Below are 6274 nucleotides of genomic sequence, written 5' to 3'. Positions count from 1 at the left end.
ACACTGTGGCAGAGAGCACTATTTTTGATTCTTTCTTTTCTTGTGACTCTTCCTTATAGTCATTTTGTACAGTGCAGAATGGCTGCATGAGTGGGCTAAGTCAAGACTATCAACCATGACCTAAGTAAATTTCACCCTAGATGATTCTGACAAGGTCAGAGACCAGAAAAGGAAAACAAAGATCAGGACAAAATAAAACAAAAGGACCACTAAAGTGCAAAACAAATTTTAAAACAAAGTAGTAGAAAAATTAAAGGCCAAAAATCCCAAATAAGAAGGAAAAAAACAAAGATTAAAAAAAACTAAAGAGGAAAGAGAGAGAAAAAAAACAGAAAAAAAAGAGAAGAAAAAGGTAAAACAGGGGAGGGACTGGGAGATGGTGGTGAAGGAGTCGTAGTGGAGGGAGAATGTAGTCTACCTGAGGGGTCCTAGAGTATGATCCCCTTGGTTCTGAGTGTTAAGTTCTGATGTTAGAAGATGCTCGGTCCCAAATTTATATAAACCAGAAATACTTTTAGAAAGCCAAATATTGACCACCAAAATATAAACGAGATAAAAGGGTGGCAGAATGGGAATGAAGAGAGAATATAATCTCACAGAATGAACCTGCACAGTATTCCACTTGGTTCTGGGTGCATGCTGGTGATGTTTTAGAAGGTATTAACTTCCACCATTGTAGAACAAAATAAGGCAGACAAAACAAAAAACACAAAGCAAAACTCATGTTTTGAGAGATATATCTCCCAAAATTAAATTGAGTGTGTTGGAAGGAATTGGGAAGTGAATAATATATCTAACACATGTAATCGTAGAAATATGAAACTCAAAAAAGAAGAAATTTAAAAATGAAGAGGTGGTAAAATATTGTAATTAAGATGGGAATAGAGAAGACTTATTGGAAATTTTTAGTCTGATATTAAAACGAGTTGTAATAGAAAAAGGGAAAAAATTTAAAAAGGAAAAGGAAACGGGGCCTCTAGTTCTATATACTATAAATCCCTTGTCTTCCCCTGGAGCTTTGCAGTGCTGCTTGGTCAAGAACTTGCTCTTCCTCTGTACTTCCAGTGTATTTTTTGGGGGAAGCGCCTGCTGTGCTGATTCTCAGGTGTGTGCACCTGGGGGAGCTGCCCCCACCCTGTTTACCCTGTGACACCTCTGGTCCCTGGTGGCCCTGCTCTGTCCCAGGCACAGCGTGACACCAGGAGGACATCAGCACTGGTGGCGGCCAGCTCCCCATCCCTGGAGTCAGCTCCTGCAGTAACTACCACCATCTCCCAGTCTGCAGGGGCCTGGATGCTCCCAGGGAGGCGTGAGTGCCCTGATCTGCACAGCTTGGGGGCGCCCAGCCACAGGAAAATTCTCACTGTCCTGGCCACTCCCCTGCCTCCGCCTGCCCAGTGGGAGACGTGGGATCCTGGGCTGTGCCCCCCTGGTGCACTGGGATCCAGGTCCTGCACTGCTGGAATCGTGATCCTGGGGTGTGGCCCCTGAAGGCCCCAGGGCACAGCCCCCTCCATCCAGAGCCCCCCACCTGACCGACCAGATTCTCCCCAGGGTCCTGCAGGGCATGTCCCAGCCCTTTACGAAGACAGACACACAGTCTGGGGTTCGCTTTCCCTGGGTGCGCTTCCACTGTTAGTGACCCCGGGAGACTGGAGGTTCCACTGCCCCTCCTGCGATCTTGCCCAATTTCCTCTTAAGCGCTTTAATGTCCAGGAAGAATCTGGTGCAGATTTTAAAGTTCCCACTATCCAGGGCTGGGCTTTCCTGCCCGTGTCTTTTGCTGCCCCACTTTAGCCCAGCTCCTCGTGGTGCCCCTCCCCCACTTGATTCTTTTTTATTTTATTTTTCTGCCTTCCTACCTTGTTAGAAGTGGAAACCCTCTTCTCTGTTGTGTTCCAGCTCTTCTTTCTTTAAATCTCAGGTGGATTCGTAGGTGTTCAGGATGTTTTGAAAGTTATCCAGGTAAGTTGGTGGCACCATGTGAGTTGAGGAAGGTACTCCTTCGCCATCTTCTCCAGTTGTAGTGAATTGACGGGACACCTGCACCTCAATGTTCACAGCAGCACTGTCTACAATAGCCAACTGCAGAAGGAGCCACCATGTCCTTTGACGGATGAATGGATAAACAAGATGTGAGATATATATGTGTGTGTGTGTGTGTGTGTATATCTATCTATATATATACTGTATACACACACACACACACACAAAGGAGTATTACTCAGCCATCAGAAAGGAAATGGAACTGGAAGGTATTATGCTGAGTGAAATAAGTCAATCGGATAAAGACAATAGTCATAGGGTTTCACTCATATGTGGAATATAAGAAATAGTGAAAGAGAATATAACAGAAAGGAAGAAAACTGAGTAGGGGAAAATTAGAAACAACAACCATGAGAGACTCCTACTTCTGGGAAACAAACAAAGGGTTGCGGAAGAGGAGGAGGGTGGGGGGATGGGAGAAAGGGTGACAGGTAGTAAGGAAGGCATTGATGGGATGAGCACGGGGGTTATATGTTGAAAAATTGAATTTAAAAAATATATTTTTTAAATTAGAGTGCCTAGGTGGCTCAGAGTTTGAACATCTGCCATTGGCTGAGGGCATGATCCTGGAGTTCTGGGATGGAGTCTCACATTGGGGTCCCTGCAGTGAGGCTCTTCTCCTTCTGCCTATGTCTCTGCCACTTGCTCTATGTCTATCATGAATAAATAAAAAAATCTTTAATAAAAGAAGAAAATATGCATCTATAGGGGCTCCTTGCTGGCTCAGTCAGTGGAGCGTAGGATTATTGATCTCAGTTGTATGTAGAGGTTAGTGAAAACCAAATTCTTAAAAATGGAAAATATTGGGGATCTCTGGGTGGCAGGGTTTAGTGCCTTCCTTCAACCCAGGGTGTGATCCTGGAGTCCCGGGATCGAGTCCCCCAGTGGGCTCCCTGTGTGGAGCCTGCTTCTCCCTCTGCCTGTGTCTCTGCTCTTCTCTCTGTGTGTGTGTCTCTTGTGAATAAATAAATAAAATCTTTTTAAAAATGGAATATATAAATGTAATATTTCCTAAAACATAGTATCATGGTGTGTGCTCTCACCTGTATGGATTTCATCTGTGCTCTAAATGTTTTATGAGGGAACAAGTTTTAGTGATGTTAAGATTAATTCGTATTAATAAACATTTTGTCTAGCATTTTCGAGAATCCATTGGTATCAAGACTAAGAAAGGAAAGCGTTACAGGGAGGCACCATTTCATGCCAGCATCCCCAGGGAATATGCTCTACTGCGGTCACCAGTAAAGGGTACACTACCTTAGGGCATGTGTCCCTGCTCGGGAATGATGGCTCCAGGACTATGCCCCCCACCTCATCTGCCTCTGTCACTGTGCTTAGCTGTCTCTTATCACTGTCATACACCTGACTTTAAGCTCAACAGAAGCTTCTCGATGATGAGGGCTGGAGACAAGGGCCCAGGGGCTTTTGTCTGGCTACCTCCATATCTGAGATGCTGTGGGTAATTTTAGCTGCTCCCACTGACATCATGCATGCCACAGTAGTAGTCAGCCTCGTCCTCAGGCTGGGCTCCTGTGATGGTGAGGGTGGCTTTGTTCCCAGAAATGGATCCAGAGAAGTGATCAGGAACCTCAGAGGGACAGCTGCTTGTGTCATAGACAAGCATGCGAGGAGACTGGCCTTGGGTCTGCTGGTACCAGCTGGTGTAGTGTTACTTGTAGTCAGTGACCCAGAGCTGAGGCCACAAGGGAGTGTGACTGTTCCTCCTGGAGACACTGAGACTGATGACTCCTGGGTCACCACAGTCTGAGAATCTGCTCCTAAAACAAAGGAGAGAAAGGTGTTGTTATGAGAGATAAGGGTCACCCTGAGACCTTGATTATGTGTGCTTTTCAAGGATGCAGAGTCCATTTCCCTGAGCCATAAGCAAGGAGCCCAAGAAGAAGCACCATGCAGACCATGGTGAGGACACTCACAGGATGTGGTCTCACAGGCTCTTTGGCTGGAGTAGGGTGTCCCTGGGCCTTTTCTTGACTCCACACCTAAGAGAATAAGCAAGTGCTTCACACAAATCAGCTTCCTCTCTCCCCTGGCCCAGGGTCACTCGCATATAATCCGGGAGATCTTGAAAGGAGCAGATGCTGGGACCTCACACACACCAATGATAGCATGATGACTGGGACACTGAGTGTCAGGAAGACCTCTTTACCAAATCACATTCCTATGACCCTGGTGACCTCCATCCCAAAGTTCCTTTCAGAGAATCCTGAGAGCTGTATGAGGAGATGGATATGTATTCCAACTCCTGGCCCTGTTTCTAAATCACCTCAACTCTAAACCCTCAGGGTGACATATTCTTCTCTCCCCAGGTACATTATTTCTTGTCTCCTTGGAGGATCCTAGGAGTCACTCCTCCATCCATGATGACACTGGGAATCTCAGAGTCCATGTGACAGCTGTAGCAATGGTGCTCTCCTCTTCATTAATCATGGACCGTGTTTACAAGGAGTCCAGGGGGTGCCGACCAAGGATGTCTCTTTATCAGAAATGAACACAACACTGTGGGAACAAGTGAACCTCATGGAGGATTTTGAGCACCATTTTCCTTTGTGTTCTGTTGAGGATCACATGGCTCTGGAAGGCTGGGAAGGAACCTGGAGAAGGAGGACTGCCAGGAGCATAAGGATTCTCCAGGAACAGGGGAAGATGAGGCATAGACCTCATGTTTTTCCCAGGGTGAGATACCATATTGACTGGCATTCATTTTGGATTTACTTGTAAATGGTTCGTTTGATAAATCCTGCATGTTCTTTCCCATTTCTCTTCATGTTTAAGATTCAGAACTCATATCTAAGAAAAATAGTCATAATCCTGATTAGCCTATTAAACAAACACATCCCTGACATTTTAGAAAGAATAGGTAATTTCATTACGATTGGGTTTTGAGATGAGTAGCAGTATCTATACTCAAGAGAATAGAAGAATGAGGAAAGCTGAAAACACAATATCTTTTTTCATAGATAACTATATAGTGACATAAACAAGGAAAGAAATAAGAAATGAAATGATGGCAGACAAAGAACTCAGGCACTTACTGCCTATTTCATCAAGAGCACAATTGGAATTCATAGTTCGAGCAAGGGACCCTGAGGGTGTCCACCTGGACACATTGCCCCAGGCCTTCTCCAGACACCAGTTTCCTATTGAGTTCCCTGTGGGGCAGACCTGGGTGGGGATCTGCAGCCAGAGTAGAATGGAGGGATTGATAGACTGGAGACAGAATCACACAAGTCCCCAGGAGTACTTTCAGGCAGGAAGGTGATAGAGCAGCGTCCCCGTGGGTCCTGAGGGATCCTAAATGAGTCATGCAGAAGCTTCCTCTGGGCTGTCTTATACCTCTGAGAGAACATACTGATGCAGGCTGACCAGGGAGCTCTAGAGATCACTGTGTCCCCTGTGGTGTGTCCTGTCACATCACTGTTTTCTCCCACAGGGTGTCAGGGAAACAGCACTGGGACCTCGGGGGCTCTACCCAGGTTGGGGCATCTGATGCATGGCTCAGTGCCTCTTCACATCTGCTTCCCTCATTCCATGTGCCTCATCATTGAGAGACTGCACACAACTAGTCTCAGCTCTAATCCTACCAGGGGATCAAGGCCAATTTAAAAAAGATTTTTCTTATTTATTCATGAGACAGAGAGAGAGAGAGAGAGAGACAAATACAGATGGAGAAGCAGGCTGCATGCAGGGAGCCCAATGTGGGACTCGAACCCAGGAATTCAGGATCATGCCCTGGGCTGAAGGCAAGCGCTAAACCCCAGAGCCACCCAGGGATCATGGACATGCCAAAATTATGGTTGGGAAGAACTGGAGCACAAAGTAGCCAATTAGCCCTGCCTTGCCCAGAATTGTTGATGTTCTCATGGGATAGAGGCAAAGCCATCTACTGAGTAGCTGACACCATGGCAAGTGGGCAAAAGGAAATTCCCTGCTTCTGCCAGGAGGTTATGGACACCATGACTCTGCTGAGCAATAAAGTGAACCCTGCATGAGGGCACAGTTGGGGGATTCATTAGTGTGTGTAAGCAGTGGGCAGGTTTTTCCAAATATTTCCTCCCCTTAGGCCAACTTATCTCAATATCCTCTGACCATGAGAGTTGGTGCTTTTGGAGATTGGGTGGTTTTTGGCTTGATTTTATGGCTCTCAGCCTCTGGATAGTTCTTGGTTGGAGGAACTTACAGCCTCGTATCTTACATGTGGGAGACATAA

General features: G+C 46.0%; 1 pseudogene; it reads right to left on the bottom strand.

Annotated features, from left to right (window-relative positions):
* Positions 1–3414: 3414 nt before the first annotated feature.
* LOC119869104 lies at positions 3415–3965 on the bottom strand (annotated as a pseudogene).
* Positions 3966–6274: the final 2309 nt, after the last annotated feature.

Source organism: Canis lupus, chromosome 26 (assembly GCF_011100685.1).
Source record: "Canis lupus familiaris isolate Mischka breed German Shepherd chromosome 26, alternate assembly UU_Cfam_GSD_1.0, whole genome shotgun sequence".
In the NCBI taxonomy this organism is placed as follows: domain Eukaryota; kingdom Metazoa; phylum Chordata; class Mammalia; order Carnivora; family Canidae; genus Canis; species Canis lupus.
Note: the sequence above shows the minus strand (reverse complement) of the source record. Positions and strands in the feature narration are given on the sequence as shown.